General features: G+C 36.8%; 1 protein-coding gene across 2 annotated transcripts in view; it reads right to left on the bottom strand.

Moving 5' to 3' along the window:
* The window catches only part of LOC135198027 (uncharacterized), a 441956-nt gene that overhangs the window by 223851 nt on the left and 193105 nt on the right, over positions 1–25000 (bottom strand). Inside the window, exon 1 of one of the 2 annotated variants that reach the window (XM_064225386.1) lies at positions 4389–4671. The exons of the other annotated variant lie outside the window; for it this stretch is intronic. The gene's annotated coding sequence lies outside the window, so the exon portion shown is untranslated. Of the gene's footprint in view, positions 1–4388; positions 4672–25000 lie in introns of those variants that run through there. 2 annotated transcript variants of the gene reach the window in all.

Genomic DNA, 25000 nt, shown 5'->3' with positions numbered 1-25000 from the left:
ATCTTAATGTTCCGTTTTGCCAGCGACCCAGATTACTCTCTGTTATCCTTTTTCTATTTCTTTTTTGAAGTGGTTCCTTTGAGCTAATTTTTGGTTTTCCATAGTTGAGATTCTTGTCAGTCCTGGTTCCATCTAGTTAACACCAATGTTAATTTTAGTCCTTGTTAATTATTATTCGGACGAACTTTATCATCGCTCGATACTCTACGTTAATTTTAGTTATCGATATTCAACCTCAAAGTCGGTTAAATTGAAGTCGGATTCATGTATCACTACAAGGCTATAAAACATCTTGTACTTGTACAGAGTCGTAGACCGTGAGTTACAATTAAAATCAACACATACGTAGGTATTGCCTGATGGTGCCACCGCTGAAGAGCACCGTTATTGTTTTCTTTTTCATACCCGACCTCCTGAATAATAGGACACTGGATCGAAACTCTCTCACCTGGGATGCGATAGAAGACTCTCGCCTAAGACGCTACAGGGGGACGTGGCCAACAGACTGACTGATTACGCGTTCGTGTGACGCTTCAACGGTTACCAAGACCACTGACACTGATTAGATTTAAACAATGACGTTATAATCTGGATATCCCAGCAGAGAGACACCTACTGGATCAACCTTAAACAGCACTTTACGGCCACCCGTCCCTGAGGGAAGCTGCCTAGAATGTTAATAGTCCCTCAGACATGTGGAAATTTAGAATTAGCGTACCAGACTTGAATCGTGACCCGAAAGAAAATGCAACAAGTGCCTTAGCAACGCTGCCTTTCACAGCAGTCATTTAGAATTTTACGCACATGATAAAATAAAAGGACTGGTTCTGGGATAACTTTATCAGAATGCAAGAGCGTTAGTCCGACTTGACGTAACCTATTATTATTATTATTAATATTATTATTATCAATAATTCTTGGCACCAAAATCTAATGTGGTACCCAGTTCCTTAGTGAGAACTTATCATTTGGTGCATAGAATTTTAAGATTTGATTTCAATTTCCCTTTTATGACCAAAAAAGTGCAACTTATTAGTTAGCCGTGTGCACGCCGCTATATGATGTATGAAAGTTAGCGTCCTGGTAGTACCGGTTGCACGGTGGCCGTTTCGTACTCTTCGCTTAAACATTACAAGTTATTCCAATAATTGATACAAGCCAGAGAGAATCAGTTTCTTGAATATGCTGTTTTACATGTTATAGCTTGATGTCTCCTATATGTAAATAAAGCAATGACTACAACCCAACTTCAAGACATAAACTTCAGGTAGACTTGAGGAGCGCATGAAACTTTCGTTGGAACCTTCAGAAGTAAAGGTAGTTTCCAAGTTTCAAAATTTAAGACCACTTATCAGTTAAGCAACCTTAACGTAAAATATTCTGGTCGAATTTCCAGACATAAAGGAAGAGTTGCACATTCTATAGATGATATTACCCATGTCTTAACGATCGCTAAAATGACCCGATTCTTCAAAATAATGGAAACGAGATAATCACCATCGGATACTCAAAATAAGACTATCTAAGGAGTGATGACACTTTCTCAATGTATAGGGCCCCATACACTGAACGGTTGTCTGAACGACTGTCAGTATCGTTCACAAAACCATTGTGTAGGGGCTTGTCTGAATGCAAAAGTGGGCGGAGTTTCGTGGTCTGAACGATCTCAGCCCCGGGAATCTGTCACGACCAGGTTGCTGGCTTGCGACTTATGTCTGTCATACACGGGTCGTTCAATGTAAGTGTTTGTCTGCCGATATAACGCTATGGCGCACGTCTCTTCTAGAGACAAAATCTTTGCCTAGACTGAAATTGGTGCGGTGATCGTTCGTGCTGTCTAAAAAGTGTTTGTCGATAACGACAATCGTTCAGTGTATGGGGCCCTTATCTGAAGACTACTCAAAGATGGTTCCATCGAGCAATCGTGCGCAGGGTGTGCTCACCTCAACATCTTATTCTCCTTGCAATCCTCTTCCTCTCTTCACAATCTCTCAATTTTCTCTGGCCTTCTGCCTCCAGGCTTCAGTCTCCGGCTTTTTTACAGATCTTATAATTTATCTCGATATGGGCAACTGCTTCCGCTGCTCTTCGTCTCACGACAGTTTATTTCCCCGTGGTGTTAATAGCGTTTATATATTTCAACTATCAAGATAAGGAGATGACTTCGTTATCAAAAAGTTCCTGTGAAAGATTTTCGCAAACGAATGGGAAGTGCTACTTTCTTTCGTTTGTGGAAACTGTTCGTGCTGCTTTTTCTTTCACGATAAACATAACTTAAGGACAAATTTGGGCAATATCCAGCCAAAGAATAAACGAACGGAAAGAAAAAAATAACAACTCCCAATAATCGCCTTGATTTCATTATACAGAACATACTGCGTGACAGTTTTATGCCTTATTTTTCCTACACTATTTACATGATTATCAACAACTTAGATGTATGAATACAGACACACACACACACATATATATATATGCTATATATAATATATATATATGTATATATACATACATATGTATGTATACACCATGTCTATCATGACATTTGTTGTCGAACGGCGTCCAAACATCCGTTTTTTCTATAAGTATGATGCGAAAAAAAGAATAAATAGCATTCGAAGCGGATTACCTCGGAGTGTCAACTAATCAAATCACTTAAAAGGTGACTTAAGTAGAGAGCTGCAACTCCGCCCATGTCTCGAGGTAAACTTATAAACTACTTTCTTCTTCAACCAATGGAATTTCTCATTACCTATTTCTATATTCTGGTACTTTAGTGGTGGCTTTTTCAATAATAATAATAATAATAATAATAATAATAATAATAATAATAATAATAATAATAATAATAAATAATTAAATAACTAAAAGAAAAACCATATCGTCTCTCAAAATGTAGGTAAGGAAATCCATTGATATGCTGATTAGGGCCTATTTAGCGTTATTCTTCAGAGGCTTTTGCCAGAATGCTTCTAGGGAAATATAAATCCCTTAATATAAGCAATTATATGAGGCAAAAAAATATGCAAAAATTTTCATATTATCTTCAGCAAACGTAAACAAGTTGTTTCGGGAAAAAAAAAGTACCGTCTTATAGTGTCGCCAATATTATTATTTACGTCATGGCGTACGCAATACCAAGACCATTTTCATTCCATCAAACGAATCGAATCTATATCGTAATTTGCTTTCTCCGTTTGAAGTCAATTTCAGTGAGGGCAGTGACCCCGAACCGTAAATTTCCCAGCTGGGGAAAAAAATACAAATTTAAAGTTCCATCTGGTGAATACTCAATAATCAACAAATGGAAGTCCACGGGATTTGCACACCCGATTACAAGTTGGCGTGTGGGAGTTGCCTCAGACTGTAAACAATAGCTCTTCCCAAAACCTGCTCCCCTCAAATAACTTTTGTTTTCCTTTCTTCCTTCTTTTCTGAAATTAGCGTCTGCCATACAGCGCATGGATACTGTACTGCTAATTTGCAACTTTTCAAGGATCCTTTCTTGTTGGTCGTATGACGCGCGAAAACGACGCAATCCGGACCACAGCGTGTTTATCTCGGCGGTCCATAACGACGTCCGATATATCGAGGTTAGCCTGCGCAAACGGTGTAATTGCGGGGCAATAAAACCCAGCGTTATTTAAGAGCTTTTAGCACGCACTTTGTACCCAGATCATAAAAGGCTCATGATAATGGGTGACAATATTTTAGCAATTTGAGCAGCACGGAAATCCGTAAACAAACAAAGAGAGAGAGGCTTGCACCTGTAGCATTAACTCGAATTTAAACTTTATGCTAATGTATTTTGGTGGATCTCGGGAGCTAGAATCAGACAAGGAAACACCGATTCACAAAGTACGAGGAATTTCTAACGCTCGTGGTTTTAATAAAGGAAACATTTTGAGACCTTCTGCCCCGCTGAATATCTCTTAAAAGCTCTTATGAGATTTATTACGCTATTAATAATTGAAAATTGATGCTCGGTACAAACAATGTTTTCACGTTAGGGCAGCATTGGGTAATAAGAATAAAACTAAGAACAAATATTGTCGTAATAACAAACCGCAATGTTGTGCCATAACAAATAAATTTTGATTTCATAAAATGACAACGGGCCCAGTGTACGGACACTTTCTCAGGGACGCGACATTATTTTGAAAAATTTCAGTAGCCACGACAATTAGCCAGTTGTTATTCTACGTTGGAAACCTTATTAACATTTGAATGATGAGTGTCAGCGTGAACAATAATATACACAGTCATTCATTTACATTTATAATTTATTTATATAGAGGTGGCGGTTCCGACTGCCACATTTTTGAAACATGTAATGCCGGTGCGCCCTCAGACTTTCAGAAACGCCGTGAAGGTTGAAAAGTTCTTACCTGCGGAGGACAGAAGTGAATATTCTCAATGGGAGATTGCTGTTGGTTCCTCAAGATTTGCAATGCACCTCTTCAACACAATCACTTGCAATTCTAGCTGCAATGCAATTACACTAGCAAACGTATGACACGTGTGCCTACAACGCAATGCGTGAACGTATTCTCCAGGGATGTCTGCGGATAGCTCCTTGGTCCTTAAAGCAACGCAAAAAAGCTCCTAATGGAACAGGGCGAAAGTTCATAGATGAAATCGTACGCGCTTAGCGACTCTTCTCTTCCTCGAGCCAACTGTAAACAAACTAAAGAGGCGAAAGGTTATCTCGCTCATGTCAAAGTCATATGGGAGCAGTTGTCGTACTCTTATTAGATTAGCTCTCGACATCATTTTTTAGCGAAACTACTTTAAACTGCCAACTAAGTTAATGGCGTATATAGAAAATACCAATTATTTATAAATCTTACTTTTAATCGTAAATTACTAGTAATCGATGGCAGCTCCGCGCCAGACACCTGCATCGTGCGTTTGGCACCGCGCTTCAAGGTTGGGATGACTATGTTTTTTTTCTATTTGTTTTTATTTTTCTCCTTTTTGTCCCTTTTTCGCGGTTTGCGTCGTGTGAGCATTAACCCTCGGCGCTACGGGCAACTCGGATAGAAAGGGTTCATGCCATGATTAACTGGCATAACCAGTTTGGCTCTTGTAAGGAAGAAAGTTTCCATTTCAACTTCTTTCCAATGAATGAAACCGCCCGATTAATCAAAAGATGCACTAAACTTTTCATCTGGCCGGAACCGTCCCCCCCGCCCCCCCACCCACCCCCACCCCACACACCCCCCTTCTCTCTCTCTCTCTCTCTCTCTCTCATCTCCAGACACAGATTTCATCCACGGCATTTCATACATAGAATGAATGGCAGCATATGCAATGTCTCTTCTCCTGGTGACTGACAATGAAATTAACATACTAGCTAATGCAAGTCCGAAACTGTTGATTTTACAACCCATCTGAATTTTTAAGAGAAAGCAGTTTCACGCATTACTTAGAAAGATTAAATAAGTGTGAACGAAATTTGCAAAATGAAAATGACTTATCAGCCCATATACCTAACGGCTGAATATTGATCCGTTTTGATTGACAGATATTCGAGACAAAGAAGCTTAACAACGGCGTTCGCGTAAAGATCTCGCTATGAGACTGTAAACGAAAGATAATATTTGGAGGAAGGATGATAATCATGTACGTAATTACTTTATGCATTAAATTCAAATATATACAGACATAGCAATGACTGACTGACTGACTGAATGAGAACACTAACAAGAGGAGTGGGTTAATTAGACTTTTATATCTCTTGCACCATAAGTTGTCGTTTTTTTTGTTTTTGTTTTTTTCTACCCACCACAGGCCTTATCATCTAATGACCTCTCGACTGAATGACAGGTTAATAAAAACAATGCTGAGGTTATTCGTAAATGGCGCCACAACTGGACCCTAAACTTGCAGTGCTTCGTTCATATAGTCTACCTTTTTTTCCATTTTATTATTACTGACCTGCAAATGGAGGCGGCTTATCATATTCACAGAACACCTGACAGTGCAGCGCACCAAGAGTTTATTTTTGACAACTGCCAACTCTGACGCTCGGTTTCTGAACACTTTTCAGTTTAATCAGTCAAATTAGTATTATTATTATTAGCTAAGCTGCAGCTCTAGAAGGAAAGAATCCCATTACAGGAAAAGCAATAGACAATAAATTGAAGTAATGAGTAAATAAATAAAAGCAGGAAAGAAGACAGAGTACAAAACAGGAACGCAATCTAGGAAAGAAACACACCTGAAGAGGAAATGAAATTAAGAAAAACCTTGGAGGAAAGCACTAACGAATGTTGACTAATTAAGTCAACCAAAGTTCACACATGTAAGAGAAAAAGTAGTAAGTGAAATAAAAAATTGTTAAAATGTAATCATGAGAGACCAGAGAAATATGATCTAATGAAAATAACAAAAACCTAAAAGCAAACCAATAAACCCAGCTTTAATTTGGGAAAGCAAACTATTTACAGAGAGCCAGCTTGAAAAAATCAAACTTTTGATTAAACGCATACAACCAAACTCACTAAAGCAAATAAACTTCAGACTAAAGACATAATGGATATTAGCAAAGGAAATTGAACCCATAACGACTTATCTCTCAAATAAACTAATTAGAGGAGACAGAATTAGGAAAACAATGTAAAAATATAAAAATACTACTAACAAAATTGAAAGAGGAAATTCATTTAGAAGGAAGGATACTTCATATGGGTCTAAACTCGAAAATATTTTTTTTAATCGTAAAAACATACAGGAAGAAGGACGAGATATTATATGAAAACATATTCATAAAATGCGGCATTTAAAAACAATAAGTAATAATAAATCCGATGGTACAGGGCAAATCTCTAGTACGACAATTTGTCTGTTAAAATACAGAGGCATGAAGCCATGGAACTGTTGAACATCAATACAGTAATTAGGAGGATGTCACTGACACTACAGCATAGATATGAAAGTGAGATAAATCTACGATCACAATAACTGCTACATATGCGTCCAGAATTCTTCATCACGCCTTTAAAATGTGATGTAAGGAGAATATATATATATATATATATATATATATATATATATAGATATATATATATATATATATATATATATATTGCTGAGTACAAGAGATTCAGCTACAATTCATCAGCTGAATGAGGCAGTAATTGCTTTTCAGTTATATCTCTCCAGCTAGCAAACCCTTAGTAGAAACGGCTTAATGTGCCTTTGTATAATACACACACACACACACACACACACACACACACACACACACATAATATATATATATATATATATATATATATATATATATATATATAACTTATAAGAATTAAGCCCTTTCTACTAGGAGATGGTGAATCGCGGCTGAACCGCTAATACTTAAGTATATCTTAAATACTCCTCTATACATCACATTTTACAGGTGTGATGCAGAATTCCAAATAAATCTGTCATTTATTATAATTGCAGATTTATCTTTGTGTGTGCGTGTGAGTTTCTATGTCAAATCCTGTGAAAGTCCCGAAATTGAACAGAATACACAATACCACTTGTTGAAACAATATTGATAAAGTATTTTGCCACTGACAGTTCTGATGAACGAATGTTTCAGTACTTTTCTGTACAGGAACACTTTGAACACATACACTTTGAAATCCTGCAAAAAAAGTAAAGTTTATGCAATTCTTATGGCCTAGGAATATTCTAACGCATTTAGACTACAGAAACTACTCTTATGACTTGTACTGAAATGAGCTCATTCACTGGGTGTTTAAATGTCAGGATTACTCACGGTAGTTGTCTTCTATATAATGATTACAACACTTATAGGAAAATAGAACTTCCACTCTAACAATACTCATAACTGATGAAACTAAATAACGATGAAGAATTATGTCAAATTTGCAAACGAACACATCACGTTCACTTTGGCATAATGAGGCAGCATGTCATTTACCACAAACAAAAAAGATGATATTCCCTAAGTTTCAATGGGATTCCACTCTAGTAGGACTTGGGACCCGTGATGGCATGGAACTTGAAAGGAAACCCCTTCAGCTCTCAAAGAAATCGGTACGATTTCTCTCGCTTGCCAAAGTACTGGATGTAGTTCGAAACACTGAGATCACAATCACTTGCCAAATAACCTACGCGAACCGAGAATCACAGCGTTTTTTTTTATCTCAAAAGTCCTAAACAGATGCTTCGACTTGCAGCTGTAACTGTTTATGAATAACATGTGTCAGTTTGCACATACTTAAGTATGGTTCGGTTCGTGATTCTTCACAATTCATCATAATACTTAATAGGTATGTGAACTAAACGCAAATCATTCTTACAATATATCACCAATTAGCAATCGGATATTATATAGCGAGCGGGCAACGGAACAAACTAATTTCAGATCGGTGTCACCCTCAACTTGAGATATTTGAAATTAGGTCTATTTTCGAGGAAATTACAATTGTTTTTCCATGTGCCACCCCATTTGACTAGGGGTGAATCTGGATTCAGATTGCGCTCACTTTCAAGTAGAAGTTAAAATTCTACAATAATAATAATAATGATAATAATAATAATAAAAATAATAATAATAATAATAATAATAATAATAATAATAATAATAATAATAATAATAATAATAATAATAATAATAATAATAATAATAATAATAATAATAATAAGACAGAAAAGAAAATAGAGAGTAGTACATTGTTCCAGCAACCGGCAGTCTCAGAACCGGATCGCATGGTTGAAGAGGTCCCGAAGAACAAAAGACAGCAAGATAGATATCGTTTTACTAAAAACAGACGTCACATATTTTAACTATAACCGGGTCAATGTTGGTTTCCTACCACAAAATTAGTTTATTAACTTACAAGATAAATATTCACTTTGAACTACAAAATTCGTTCCTATTTATTACAGCAGGAAACGTATTCACTCCATGCACTGAGTCAATATTGAAGAAAGCAGTCCAGTATCTTGCGACATTGTGACACACAAGCATTAAAAAAATGACAGCATACGGCGGGAATGTGAGACAAAGCAAATACAAAAAGAGTCAAAGAAAGACGACTAATGAAGAGAGAGAGAGAGAGAGAGAGAGAGAGAGAGAGAGAGAGAGAGAGAGAGAGAGAGAATACCAAAGAAGAACGACTAATGAAGAGAGAGAGAGAGACCTTACCTTGCAGACCTTACATCTTGTTCGGGTTGCCCCAGGTCCCTCAGTGTGAGGCACCTCTAATGTCTACCAGAGAGTTGCTAGTACATCTTCCGGTATATTTTGCATCTTCCAATCTTGGATGGTCTGGGATGTAGTTTAGATATTTGTCGAGCTTTTTCTTAAACACATCTACGCTCACTCCTGATATATTTCTCAGATGAGCTGGCAACGCATTGAATAGAAGCTGCATTATCGATGCTGGTGCGTAGTGGATTAATGTCCTGTGTGCTTTCCTTATTTTTCCTGGTATAGTTTTGGGCACTATTAATCTACCTCTGCTTGCTCTTTCTGATATTTTTAGCTCCATGATGTTTTCGGCTATTCCTTCTATCTGTTTCCATGCCTGAATTATCATGTAGCGTTCTCTTCTCCCTTCTAGACTATATAATTTTAAGGATTGTAGTCTTTCCCAGTAGTCAAGATCCTTAACTTCTTCTATTCTAGCTGTAAAGGACCTTTGTACACTCTATTTGTGCAATATCCTTTTGATAGTGTGTGTACCATATCATATTGCAATATTCAAGTGTACTACGAACATATGTTTTATAAAACATAATCATGTGTTCAGCTTTTCTTGTTTTGAAGTCCCATAACAACATTCCCATTTTTGCTTTACATTTTGGCAATAGAATTGCTATTTGATCATTGCATAACATGTTCCTATTCATCATCACACCAAGGTCTTTAACTGCTTCCTTATTTGTGATTGTCTCATTATTAGGTACCCTATATGCATATAGCTTTCCTTCTCTGTCTCCATAATTTATTGATTCAATTTTATCAGAGGTAAATACCATCCTATTTACCTTTGCCCAATCATATACTTTGTTAAGGTCTCTTTGCAGCGCGTTCCTATCTTCATCACAAGTAATTTCTCTACTTATTCTTGTGTCATCGGCGAAACTACTCACTACCGAGTCCTTAACATTACTGTCTATGTATGCAATCATATTAACAAACAGTATTGCAGCTAACACCATACCTTGTGGCACACCGGATATTACCTTAGCTTCATCCGATTTCTCATCGTTTGCAATAACTATCTGTTTTCTGTTGTGTAAAAATTCTTTTAACCATCTTCCTACTTTATCCACTATATTATGCTTTCTAATTTTCTTCGCTAATATATTATCATCTACCTTGTCAAAAGCTTTTGCAAAGTCTAGATAAACCACATCTGTTTCATTTCCGCTTTTCATATTTTTGTATATGTTCTCACGGTGGACTAACAGTTGGGTTTGTGTACTTTTTCCAGGTACGAAACCATGTTGTCCTATATTAAACAAATTATTTTTTATTAAATGTTTCATAATATTTTTCTTCATTACCCTTTCATACACTTTCATAATATGTGATGTTAGAATCACAGGCCTATAATTACTTGCCTCTAGTCTTGATCCACTTTTGAAAGTAGGGGTAATATATGCTAATTTGTGCTCATCATAAATCTTGCCTGTATCTACACTTTGTCTTAATAATATTGCAAGTGGCTTTGCGAAAGAATGAACTACTTTCTTTAACAAAATAGCAGGACACCATCAGGCCCAGCTGCTCAGCTCCATTTTTAATTTCATTAATAGCCTGCACAATATCAGCTTCATTAATATCTATGTCTGCTAAATATTCACTATTTTCGTCCCTTACCTCTGTATCATTATCTTCATTATCAATTCTAGGGGTGAATTCTCTCTTATATCTTTCTGCCAATATGTTGCATATTTCCTTTTTTCATTCGTTAATCTCCCTTCAATTCTTAGAGGGCCTATTTCTATTCTTCTTTTATTCATCTTTTTCGCATACGAGTACAATAGTTTGGGGTTTTGCTTGATATTTACTAGGGTTTTTTCTTCCAAGTCCCGTTTTTCATTTTCTTTTGATTGTATAATCTTTTGTTCTGCATTTTCTATCTTACTTTTTAGTTCGATCACTTTCCATGGCATTTTTTCTTTTGCAAGACCTTTTTTCCACTTTTCTGATTTTCTGGAACAAGATCCTTCTGTCTCTTGGTATGCATGACTGATGTTTTACTTTTCTTCTTCGGTATATATTTATCCACTATTTTCTCTATTTATATAATATCTCCATATTTACCTTTATATCATCACTTACGAAAAAGTTATCCCAATCTTTGTTTAATTCTTCATTTATTTCTGACCATTTTATATTTTTACTGTAGAAGTTGTATTTTCCATATCCTTCCCACTTTTCCCTTTCTTGCTTATCTCTGTTTTCACTTGCTTTGGAATGGACTGTTAATTCTATGACATTATGGTCTGAAATACTCGCATTACAAACTATTATTTCTTTAACATAATTCACCTCATTCACAAATACTAGGTCTAAAGTATTTTCCTTTCTTGTTGGCAGGTGTTTATTTTTTTGCGAATGTTGTATTCTAGTAGCATATCTAATAGCTTTTCGAATTGCCTCTTATCTTCTGCACTACTATTACTCTCTTTTTAATATGTATAAATACAACCACAATCTCCTATTCGTTCTTTCCAGTCTACGAAAGGAAAGTTAAAGTCTCCGGATAGGAGAATAGTCCTGTCCTTGTGATTTCTACATATATCATCCAATTTTTCTATTATTGTGTCATAATCTTTAGTATTAGGGGTCTATATATTACTATGTTCATTAATTTTTCAGATTCAAATTCTACCGCTATTAGTTCACATTCTGAGTTACTATATTTCTCAAATATTTTTCCTTGTTTTTTGTCTTTCCCATATATCGCGGTTCTCCCTTGATTCCTATTTTTTCTATCTGACCTGATCTAGAGTATAAGAGAGAGAGGGAGGAGAGAGAGGGGGGGGGGGGAGATAGAGAAGAGATAGAGGGCAATATCAAAGAAGGACAAACTAATGAAGAGAGAGAGAGGAGAGAGAGAGAGAGAGAGAGAGAGAGACAGAGAGAGAGAGGCAATATAAAAGAAGGAAGACTAATGAAGAGAGAGAGACCTTACCTTACAGACCTTACATCTTGTTCGGGTTGCCCCAGGTCCCTCAGTGTGAGGCACCTCTAATGTCTACCAGAGAGTTGCTAGTACATCTTCCGGTATATTTTGCATCTTCCCATCTTGGATGGTCTGGGATGCAGTTTAGATATTTGTCGACTTATTCTTAAACACATCTACGCTCACTCCTGATATATTCCTCAGATGAGCTGGCAACGCATTGAATAGACGCTGCATTATCGATGCTGGTGCGTAGTGGATTAATGTCCTGTGTGCTTTGCTTCCTTATTTTTCCTGGTATATTTTTGGGCACTATTAATCTACCTCTGCTTGCTCTTTCTGATATTTTTAGTTCCATGATATTTTCTGCTATTCCTTCTATCTGTTTCCATGCCTGAATTATCATGTAGCGTTCTCTTCTCCTTTCCAGACTATATAATTTTAAGAATTGTAGTCTTTTCCCAGTAGTCTAGGTCCTTAACTTCTTCTATTTCTAGCTTGTAAAGGACCTTTGTACACTCTCTATTTGTGCAATATCCTTTTGATAGTGTGGGTACCATATCATATTGCAATATTCAAGTGGACTACGAACATATGTTTTATAAGCATAATCATGTGTTTCAGCTTTTCTTGTTTTGAAGTGCCGTAACAACATTCCCATTTTTGCTTTACATTTTGCCAACAGAGTTGCTATTTGATCATTGCATAAACATGTTCCTATTCATCATCACACCAAGGTCTTTAACTGCTTCCTTATTTGTGATGGTTCTCATTATTAGGTCCCTTATATGCATATAGCTTTCTTTCTCTGTCTCCATAATTTATTGATTCAAATTTATCAGAGTTAAATACCATCCTATTTACCTCTGCCCAATCATATACTTTGTTAAGGTCTCTTTGTAGAGCGTTCCTATCTTCATCACAAATAATTTCTCTACTTATTCTTGTGTCTCTGCGAAACTACTCACTACCGAATCCTTAACATTATTGTCTAGTCTTCAATCATAATAACAAACAGTATTGCAGCTAACACCGTACCTTGCGGCACCACCGGATATTACCTTGGCTTCATCCGATTTCTCGTCGTTTGCAATAACTATCTGTTTTCTGTTGTGTAAAAATTTCTTTTAACCATCTTCCTACTTTATCCACGATATTGTGTTTTCTAATTTTCTTCGCTAATATATTATGTTCTACTTTATCAAAAGCTTTTGCAAAGTCTAAATAAACCACATCTGTTTCATTTCCGCTTTTCATATTTTTGAATATGTTTTCACGGTGGACTAACAGTTGGGTTTGTGTACTTTTTCCGGGTACGAAACCATGTTGTTGTCCACTTATTAAAAACAAAGTTAATTTTTGTTTTATAAAATGTTTCATAATATTTTTCTTCATTACCCTTTCATACACTTTCATTATATGTGATGTTAGACTCACAGGCCTATAATTACTTGCCTCTAGTCTTGATCCCTTTTGAAAGTAGGGGTAATATACGCTAATTTGTGTCATCATTATCTTGCCTGTATCTACACTTTGTCTTAATAATATTGCAAGTGGCTTTGCGATAGAATGAACTACTTTCTTTAACAAAATAGCAGGAATTCCATCAGGCCCTGCAGCAGCTCCATTTTTAATTTCATTAATAGCCTGCACAATATCAGCTTCATTAATATCTATGTCAGCTAAATATTCACTATTTTTTCATCCCTTACTTCTATATCATTATCTTCATTATCTATTCTAGGGGTGAATTCTCTCTTATATCGTTCTGCCAGTATGTTGCAAATTTCCTTTTTTTTTCATTCCGTTAATCTCCCTTCATTCTCAGAGGGCCTATTTCTATTCTTCTTTTATTCATCTTCTTCGCATATGAGTATAATAGTTTGGGGTTTTGCTTGATATTTAATAGGTTTTTTCTTCCAAGTCCCGTTTTTCATTTTCTTTTGATTGTATAATCTTTTTTTCTGCATTTTCTATCTTACTTTTTTTTTAGTTCTATAACTTTCCATGCATTTTTTCTTTTGCAAGACCTTTTTTCCACTTTCTGATTTTCTGGAACAAGATTCTTCTGTCTATTTGGTATGCATGAATGATGTTTACTTTTCTTCTTCGGTATATATTTTTCCACTATTATCTCCAATATTTTATATAATATCTCCGTATTTACCCTTATGTATCACTTACGAAAATGTTATCCCAATCTTTGTTTAATTCTTCATTAATTTCTGACCATTTTATATTTTTACTGTAGAATTGTATTTTCCATATCCTTCCCACTTTTTCATTTCTTGCTTATCTCTATTTTCACTTGCTTTGGAATGAACTGTTAATTCTATGACATTATGGTCTGAAATACTCGCATTATAAACTATTATTTCTTTAACATAATTCATCTCGTTCACAAATACTAGGTCTAAAGTATTTTCCTTTCTTGTTGGCAGGTGATTTATTTGTTGAATGTTGTATTCTAGTAGCATATCTAATAGCTTTTCAAATTGCCTCTTATCTTCTGCACTACTATTACTCTCTTTTTTATATGTATAAGTACAACCACAATCTCCTATTCGTTCTTTCCATTCTACGAAAGGAAAGTTGAAGTCACCAGATAGGAGAATAGTCCAGTCCTTGTGATTTCTACATATATCATCCAATTTTTCAATTATTAAGTCAAACTCTTTAGTATTAGGAGGTCTATATTATTCTATGTTCATCAATTTTTCAGATTCAAATTCTACCGCTATTAGTTCACATTCTGAGTTACTATATTTCTCATATATTTTTCCTTGTTTTTTGTCTTTCCCATTATATTGCGGTTCCTCCCCCTTGATTCCTATTTTTTCTATCTGATCTATAAGTTTGAACCCTTTTATTTGATCATCATTCCCAGTCTCTTGGGAATACCAGGTTTCACTTATATTCATTATATCTATTTTCTTTTCATTTTGGGTTAGTTTCTTCTAAGTACTCTATTTTTCTTTTTGAGTTACTCGTAAACTAAACCCTGCGCATTCATCACTATGATGGTTTGCGTGTTTTCTCCTTCATTTAATACTGATAGTAATAAGGATTTTCCATGTCTCTTTCCTGTTCTGGTATGTTGTTCTTTTTTTCATTTCCAGAAATTCTGACATTAAAAAATCCAACTTTTCCATAATATTTGATCTTCCTTCATCATATTATTATTTTGTGTCTGAATCTGCAATTTTCTTCCTTTCCGTTTCTGCAATATCCTCTTGCATAATAAATACAGTTATTATCTCTTGAGTAGAATTTCGGAGCTGATGCTTTGAAATTCTTTGCTGACACTCTGCATATCTCATTGGTGGTTTGCTTTTCTCTTTTACCTGATATTCTTGATTTCTTCTCTTTATTTGTTTCTTTCTTATTTTGGATTTTATTACTTGGTTGGTTATTTATTTGATTATGATTCATGGCTACAGGGTGCATATATTTGCATTTTTTGTCGAACTTACATCCTTTTCCTTCTTTTAGTTTTTACATATTTTTTTGATGCAGAATCTCTGCAATCATCCCCATTAAATCCATCTAAGTATGCACATTTACCATATATTTCATAGTTTTGACATATCATAGGATGTTTTGTAGTAACATCCTTTCTCCAAATCTGCAATTCCCTCTTTTCAAAGGTTGCAGATTTTGTCTTTCTTGTCTATTTTTTCCTCTTTCCCGTCATTGTATAGATCTGGGTAGAGCCTCTTCGGGATTTGCTTTTCTGTTGTCATATCGTAATTTATTTCTTCGTAGGTAGCTGCTTTATTGCCTCATATGTAGTATCAATGAGTATCTCTGCATCCATACTTTTATCTTGTTCTTTGTTTTCCTTATTTTTTCTGTCATTTCATTTTGTTTACTTCTCTTCCGTTTTCCTCTTCTTCTTTTTCTTCTTCTTCTTCCTCCTTCCTCCTTCTTCTTCTTCATCCTCAACTATTTGTACATTCAATCTTGATTTAATAACATTGTCTATCCATGATAGACATGTTGAACAAAAAATTGTGTATCTTTCTCAAATCTTGTATTCCTCAGCACACTGTGGATGGGTCGGAATGTTGCATGCAGCACATTTTCTGATTAGGTTTTGTGGATTGACTATGCTATACCAAACCTTACACAGAGAGAGAGAGAGAGAGAGAGGCAATATAAAAGAAGGACGACTAATGAGAGAGAGAGAGAGAGAGAGAGAGAGAGAGAGAGAGAGAGAGAGAGAGAGAGGCAATATAAAAGAAGGGCGACTAATGAAGAGAGAGAGAGGGTGAGAGAGGCAATATAAAAAGGAAGGAGACAATGAGAAAAGAGGGAGAGAGAAGAGAGAGAAGAGGAGAGAGATAGAGAGAGAGAGAGGGGCCAATACCAAAGAACGATAATGGAGAGAGAGAAGGAAGAGAGAGAGGCAATCCAAAAGAAGTAACGACTAATGGAGAGAGAGAGAGGAAGAGAGAGAGGCAATACCAAAGAAGAACGACTAACGAAGAGAGAGAGGAAGAGAAAGAGCCAATATCAAAGAAGAACGACTAAAGTAGAGAGAGAGGAAGAGAGTGAGGCAATATCAAAGAAGAACGACTAATGGAGAGAGAGAGAGGAAGAGAGAGAGAGACAATATCAAAGAAGAACGACTAATTGAGAGAGAGAGGAAGAGAGAGAGGCAATATCAAAGAAGAACGACTAATGGAGAGAGAGAGGAAGAGAGAGAGGAAGAGAGAGAGAGGCAATATCAAAGAAGAACGACTAATGGAGAGAGAGAGGCAATACCAAAGAACAACTAATGGAGAGAGAGAGAGGCAATACCAAAGAAGAACGACTATGGAGAGAGAGAGAGAGAGAGAGAGAGAGAGAGGCAATATCAAAGAAAGAACGACTATGGAGAGAGAGGGAGAGAGAGAGAGGCAATATCAAAGAAGAGCGACTAATCGGCGAGAGAGAGAGAGGCAATACCAAAGAGAACGGACTATTGGAGAGAGAGAGAGAGATGAGAAGAAGGACTCAGATTGGGAGGAGGATAGAGAGAGATGGAAGGAGGAGAAGGCAATATCCAAGAAAGAAAAACGGACTAATGGAGAGATTTTCTTTTTCTTGGAAGAGAGAAGAGAGGAGAGGAGGCAATATCAAAGAAGAATCGACTGAATGGACGAGAGAGGCAAATTGAACCAAAAGAAGAAAAAACGATAATGGAGAGAGACTTTACCTACAGACCTTACAGTTGTTCGGGTGCAGCATGGGTCTACTAGTGTGAGGAGAGAGAGAGAGGCAATATCAAAGAAGAAAACTAATTGAGAGGAGAGAGGAAGAGAAGAGAGGCAATATCAAAGAAGAACGATAATGGAGAGAGAGAGGAAGAGAGAGGAGAGAGAGAGGCAATACAAAGAAGAAACGACTAATGGAGAGAGAGAGGCAATACCAAAGAACAACAATGAGAGCGAGAGACAAAGAGAGAGAGGCAATACCAAAGAAGAACGACTAATGGAGAGAGAGAGAGAGAGGAAGAGAGAGAGAGAGGCAATATCAAAGAAGAACGACTAATGGAGAGAGAGAGGAAGAGAGAGAGAGGCAATATCAAAGAAGAGCGACTAATGGAGAGAGAGAGGCAATACCTTAGAAGAACGACTAATGGAGAGAGAGAGGAAGAGAGAGAGAGGCATTATGAAAGAAGAACGACTAATCGAGAGAGAGAGTAAGAGAGAGAGGCAATATCAAAGAAGAACGACTAATCGAGAGAGAGAAGCAATAACGCAGACGACGAAGGCAGGCAGGACTGGAAGAGGAAACAGCGAGACGCGTTCCAGCTGTACAGCCTTGACCTTCGATGGAAACGATGTCTGGTATGCAACGGGTGGCATTCGGAGGGCATGACCCCTTCTGATGCCCAGAACAACCGAACGTCGTTCAACCATAAAGTCATGTCTCCAAGTCTCGGGAAGCTTATTCCGACGACAACCAACTCGAGTTCCGCGAAGGAAATACCAAGACTGATATCAAGGGGACATGAGGAGAGTATCATTTTTATGGGGCCAAGTGGAGAGAGAGAGAGAGAGAGAGAGAGAGAGAGAGAGAGAGAGAGAGAGAGAGAGAGATAACATTATTTACCCGTCTGAAGATGTTATATTTGCTAAGTGTGAAAACATCGCTGAGAAACAACCAGGATGTGAGGAATTGAGCAATCTGACATGGCGGCACTGTGAACTAAAAAGAAAAAAGAAAAGAAAAAAAATCACCGTCCTCCATTAAGAGCGACTTTTATCAAAACATTAACGTTAACACGAACACGATGCTCTTTTGAGAATCCCAACCCGTCCATAACATCCCGAAAACAAGAGAAAAACGATCGAATCAATGAAAAAAAAAAAAAAAAAAGACAAGTGGGTAGGAGGTCTGGGCGTGTGAGATACTCACACTCAATACGGGCCTCCGGTGACAATTTTTTTTAAACTAAAACGAAGCAGGGATAAAAGACATTTCAATTACTAAACGACATTCAGAGTAGCGCTTCTCCTTCGAGTTCTTGACTTTTTAATTAATTCGAAATGACGCCTGAATTTAAAATGACGGCTCGTAGGCTCATTAGAAGACCTGCAGCGTAATGAGAAGACAGTTCAGCGTGTTCTCAGGTGGTCCCCTCAATTGACAGGTAAGGCATACAGGTGTGTGGTTGTGTGTTCTGTCATCTACAGGCAAAAGGCACATTCGGACGATCTGATCACTTTTTCTGTTATTTTACTTCTCTTAAGGTCCTACTTTATCGGTGTTATTTCTCGTTCCTTCCTAGTTGTTTATGAGCCATTTCTCTTTTCTTCCAAGTGATCTGCTTCCTTCCTTTAATCCAGTTAATTTTATAAATCACTTCTTGTTTTCTGTCTTTCATTCATACGTACACGAGAGAGAGAGAGAGAGAGAGAGAGAGAGAGAGAGAGAGAGAGAGAGAGAGAGAGAGAGAGAGTTATTATAACGGAAGTTCCATTTATAAACGTAGTTGAAATAGACTGCCGTATAATTGCATAATTACACATTGTAGTTTATATTCTGCTATTGTCACACTTCCAGACGGACTGTACTCCACCGTACTGGGTGCGCTGCATTTGCAAAAACATTATTTGTTTGTTTATCTAAACAACACAAAGTTAGCAGACCCATATTTATATATACATACATATGTATATACTACATACGTATATACTGCATATACCTACATATTGTAAATGGCATATATACCTTGTAATCTTCTGCTTCTATGTACCAGTCCTTTTGATGAAGTCTTTAGAAAACCCAAGTCTATATGTTTGTCTATCATCTATCTATAGACAGACAGACAGACAAACAAATAGACAAAAAGATAGATAGATAGAGAGATAGATAGATATACAAATATTTCAATATTTTGTAGTTTTGGATACTTTTAAAAACGACATTAAAAACTGACATACATGGGAATAACACACACACACACACACACACACACACATATATATATATATATTATATATATATATATATAATATATATATAGATTATATATATATATATTAGCTTTATAAAACTTTGGAATACACGCGAATAAATTTGTAATTAACACATAATTAATGCTATTACATTTTAACTACTAGCGAACATTACAATACGACATTCTTGCAGATGAGGTCCCAACACATAAATGAATGAATACAGGAAAATATACAATGAAAAAACAATGAATGGAAAAAAAATAAATTATGCATATGGACGTTTGTTACACCATTCAAAAAACCAGCAAAGCTTGAATATTCCTTTAAACAAAAAGTGGAAGACCTTGGATGGAATAAAAAAATTACAATAAATTGAGAATAAAGATAATTGTATGTTAACGAATTCTAACAAATGGACAAGACTTTGGGATACTCCTTACCGCTCGCAAAGAGATGCGGTGCTTCGTTGTCATGAGATTAGAATATGTCAAGCGCAAGTGAAAGTAGACATCATGGATGACGGAGAGACGGAACCTTCCGTAATAGTAGCGCTCTCTCTCTCTCTCTCTCTCTCTCTCTCTCTCTCTCTCTAACACACACACACACACACACACACACACACACAGGACTTCTCTGTAAAGGGTTGTGAACCCTTTGATGGGAGGGAATGCCTCTTAAATGGTAAATGATCCTCATCTCATGAAACCAATGGCGATTATGCTTTTACTTTTTACCTAGTATGGGATTCTGGAATGAAAATGATAGCGTTCCAGCCGATTTGCATCGAGTGAAAGGTGCCAACTGAAAGAGGGCAAAAGGCTTGCTGCACTATATATAACTGGTGCTGAATGTGCGTAAACAGCATGCAGATATAGAGAAATGTACGACAGGCAATATGGTCAAAAACAGGCAGTGGAACTCCTTGGCGCTTACTGAGACAGAGTGTAAGGGCAGTGCGTACAATAAGAACAAAGAGTGATTGTGTAACATTACAAGCATGTCAGCTCGAGCATCGGATGGCTAAGATTCAACGTGGCATAAGAAAAAAGTTTGCGATACGGCCTAAATCAGTTACTGGTTGGGTTAGGAGAATATGAAAGGATGAGGGTGAATGCAGATTGAACAATCATGCTCAAGACATTGGACATGCGGAGAGTAAATCATTAATGTATGTTTGTTATGTGTACCATCCGAGACTTTCTGACAGAACCATACTGCAACGCCTCCTCTCCGAGAACACATGTTGAGACAGGGTGTGCCTAGTAAACGAAAAACACAATTATTATAGGGGTCTTTGTTATCCTGCAATGGATAGTGCTATATGGAAATGTGTTGGTTTTCAGGAGAAAGTATCTACAAGTACACCAGAGAAAAAGAAACTGGCGTTTGCTAGTTTATGATTTTTACAAAGGAGATGGAAGTACAAGTTGTTGGAAGTAATGATGAGATTTGGAGTGCTGGAGGTATATCTAGTCATTATTTGGTTGATGTGAAAATTTAGATGGACATAAGTTTAATTATGGAGGTAATTAGGAATAAATTACAGGCTTATGTTAAGATGAGAGATGTTTGTCAGTGATAGATGAAGGAATCAGGATGCTTGCAAAGGATTGGGAACAGACTTGGGAAGCCTATATGGATCACGGTAGTAATGTTTATGTAGGGTTGTTGAATCCACTCTCCTGTATGGGAGTGATGTGAAGATGTTACAAAAAATGTTTGAGTAGTTTGGCGACTTGGAAAGAAAGGCGGATGCTAGTTTGGTGAAGAGTGTAGTTTGGAAGCATTGGGAGGAATGAAGAGAGGAAGACCTAGAAAATGCTGGTTAGGTAGGCTGAAAGAGGTACTGGCACTGAAATGTCTTAATGGTCATGAAGCATGGGAGCTCCTGCATGACGGAAGCAAATGTTACAGGGTGTGTTCATGAGGCTTCTGTGCTGGTGGTTGAAATGGCTAATGATGCCGAAGTTTTCTGCCAATAAGGTCATATCGAATTCAGGATTTAAAGTATAAATATGTTTTCTTTCAGTTCTTTGAGGTAACTCCATAGAGAAACGGTTTAACGCTGAAAATGTAAATATAATAATAAACTTTTTGTTTTCCGCAATTTTTTCTTGGGATAAGGCTGCTTTCTCTACCCTGGCGTGACCCATGGCAATCATATGTAAGCCAGGTACTCCGTGACCAAAGTGTCTAATAAAACAAAGTTATTTGGAAAATATTCATGGAATTGAAATTTTTCCCCGTTAAATGTTTAGAACACTGTATTCTGGAAATGTGATAGAAGTACAAACCCTGATCGTTGAAAACAATGTTGCAGGAAATATGACATTAAACATTCGTATTAATGTCAAATCATCTATAAATAAAGCGGTAAAAAATGAATAAATAAAATGAAGGAAAAGCTTTTCAAAACAACCCTCTTCACCTTCAGTTACCTGAAGAAGTCGAAAGTAAGATCTTCATCGGCTTCTCAAGGAGCATCATTCATTACTATCATCAGTGGCCACTTGGTTTCTAGTGCCCAGGGGAACTACCCTCCCCTATTCTCTCTCTCTCTCTCTCTCTCTCTCTCTCTCTCTCTCTACTACAACCAAACATCTTCCACTACTCTTGTTGATCTCTCTCTCTCTCTCTCTCTCTACTACAACCAAACATCTTCCACTACTCTTGCTGACCTCTCTCTCTCTCTCTCTCTCTCTCTCTCTCTCTCTCCTCCTCTCTCTCCTCTCTCTCTCTCTCTCTCTCCTCTCTTCTCTCTCATACACACACTCACACGCACGCATACCTGACACCCATCCACTTATCCTCCCTCCATTGCCAGATACTCTGCTCTTTGCCCTTCTCTTTCAAGTAACTAAATTGAGCAATTCTAGTTTTGTGAATAGCCCTCACTTCGCCTTTTTTATTTATTTCCCTCAGGTGTGGCCACTTTCAAAGGCATTTCTTAATTAAGCTTACTAGCAATACAAAAAATAGCTCCCAAAACTTGAGTAATTTGCGACTGGAAATCAAAATCCTTTTAGCTTTTATTGGTACTTATATTAACTATTAGATGACTGGTTTCATGCGTTAAATTAGCGTTACGTCACAAAGCGCTGGAGATGTTGATGTTGGCGAAGATGAAACTGTCTTTATAGCAATTATGATGATCGTCACCTGAATATCAAACGAATGGAAAGCAATGGTATACAATTCATAAAAATCAATAGCTTGCGGACTCCTTTGTTGCAGAGAGGTGTAACCAAGATTTACTCGATACGTAATAGATAATAAGTTGTACTTTTAATTATTCTGTACATTAATGCACTTACTACCAAATGGGGACTGAATGCTTATACTAACAATGCATGCATGTGTAATTACATGAACACCCAATGCTTTCCATAACACCGATGAGTTTCAAAAATGATTATAACAATACCCATTTGTATATTTTTCAAGCTTAATATAAGAAGCAAAAACTGCAAGTGCGTGTGCTTGTTTAGATGCGTTTTACGTCTGCATTGAACTTATTGTGTAATAAAAGTGGTAAAGTGGACGGTAATGAAGATGATCAAAATAAAAAATACCATTTCTCCCTCGCCGAGACTTCTGAACTTGCAGCTTCTTTTTGTGATAACAATAACAACTGAGAATATTACAACTACAGAAACACAAAAGCACAATTAAACCAAGCGCCATCAGCCTTACAGGAATAACAACACAATCCGGATTCCCAAGACGAGAGGATTACAATTATTCATATCCGAATTCCAGCGAAGAACAAACGTCCTTTTATAACTGAAGAGTCTGTGCAATATCCCAGCCCCACCCCTATCCACCTTCTCATAAAAGCCCCACCCCCTACAACAATCTTCCTGGTGCATCCCTCCCCTTCCCTCCTCTTCCTTCAGTATAGGAGTCAGTTGCCTTACCCACCTCCAACACAATGAAGGTGGCTTTGTTCCGCTGGCCGAGACGGAAAAGCCGCTAAGTGTGCCATCTTTCAACGCCTATTGAAGAGCTCTGAGGGAGCGGATCCGGAAACAAGAGAGAGAGAGAGAGAGAGAGAGAGAGAGAGAAGAGAAATTCCTAGATTTCACGAACTTCATGCAAAGTTCATTTATAATTTATATAAATGCAAGCATGACTATCATGCGTGCTTGCATAACGAAAAGTTTTTCATCAGATGTTCGTTTATGATAAACTACAATAAGATTCAGGGCCTCTGTAACACGGTTTTTTCGCAATAACTTTTTATCTATGCATTTCATATATATAACGCTTATTCAGATTACATATGATATCAACACATAAATTTTGAGTGTATTCTGCACTACGTAGCTTGAATAAATTTGGTACTTATAATGTAAAAGTGACCTTTTTTGAAGACGGGCCAACTTACTCAGAGAAGGCTAAACCTCTGGCAACAATGACATACAAATTTAAATACAAGTAAAGTAGTACACCTTTATGAACTCTGGAACCTCTCCACTGATAATTGTCATAATGAACAAACCAACAAATTATGTTAATAAATACAAACACACTTCGATTATTAGTCTAACTCCCAAAATGAGTTTCCAAAGAAATTACAGTCTACTTTATAGGTCACAATCAGATTGACAAGATGTAGGGAATAGTTGGTAATTATCAAAAACATAGTAGACAAGCTTGATTTGATAACTGCTATATCCAATGTCAAGCAATTTTTATTTATTGGCTATCTACCTATTTACTGAAAAAAAAAAATAGCCGGTACCGTATATTGGCTTTAAACCTTCACCAATAATTGTCGTCAGAATGGTGACTTCATGAGGCTCCATCCACTTTCGCCTCGTTATAATTCAGGATAACACTGAAGGCTACCATGGGCATTGTTGGATTAGAAAATTTAACTTCTGGCTATAAAAACTCATTTCTCGAGTAGTTGTAAGAAGTGCTAAATGATCCTCAAGGATCCCAGCAGTTGGCCTAAACGTTTAATTCATGTATATTACTGCTATACTGTTGCGGCACTACTGCTACAGTAGTATTACTACGCTAGCACTGATACCCCACCCACATCTATGTATCGTTCCGCCATTCATAAAGTCTTTGGGTTTCAGAGCCGATGGAATTTCTGTCTGGTGGATGGGCGGGGCAACATTTAGACAAAAGGTGTTTATTTACCTTGCTTACGTAATGAATGTTTTTCGACTCTTGGCTCGTAATCATTGGCCATGGCGTCGGCTAGATCATTTTTACTCTATAAAAATTAAAACTATCGGGTTTAGGTTATTGATAATGCTGACAAAATTTGTGTGTGGTTGTAAAATATACATATGTCAACTTTCAGCTACATCCGATGCTTTGACAAGGAGCAAAGTCAATACTGATCTTTTTACGACAGTTTAACAGATTATA

This window comes from Macrobrachium nipponense, chromosome 21 (genome assembly GCF_015104395.2).
Source record: "Macrobrachium nipponense isolate FS-2020 chromosome 21, ASM1510439v2, whole genome shotgun sequence".
Taxonomy (NCBI): Eukaryota; Metazoa; Arthropoda; class Malacostraca; order Decapoda; family Palaemonidae; genus Macrobrachium; species Macrobrachium nipponense.
The sequence above is the reverse complement of the archived record's forward strand: the minus strand, read 5'-3'. Positions and strand labels throughout refer to the sequence as shown.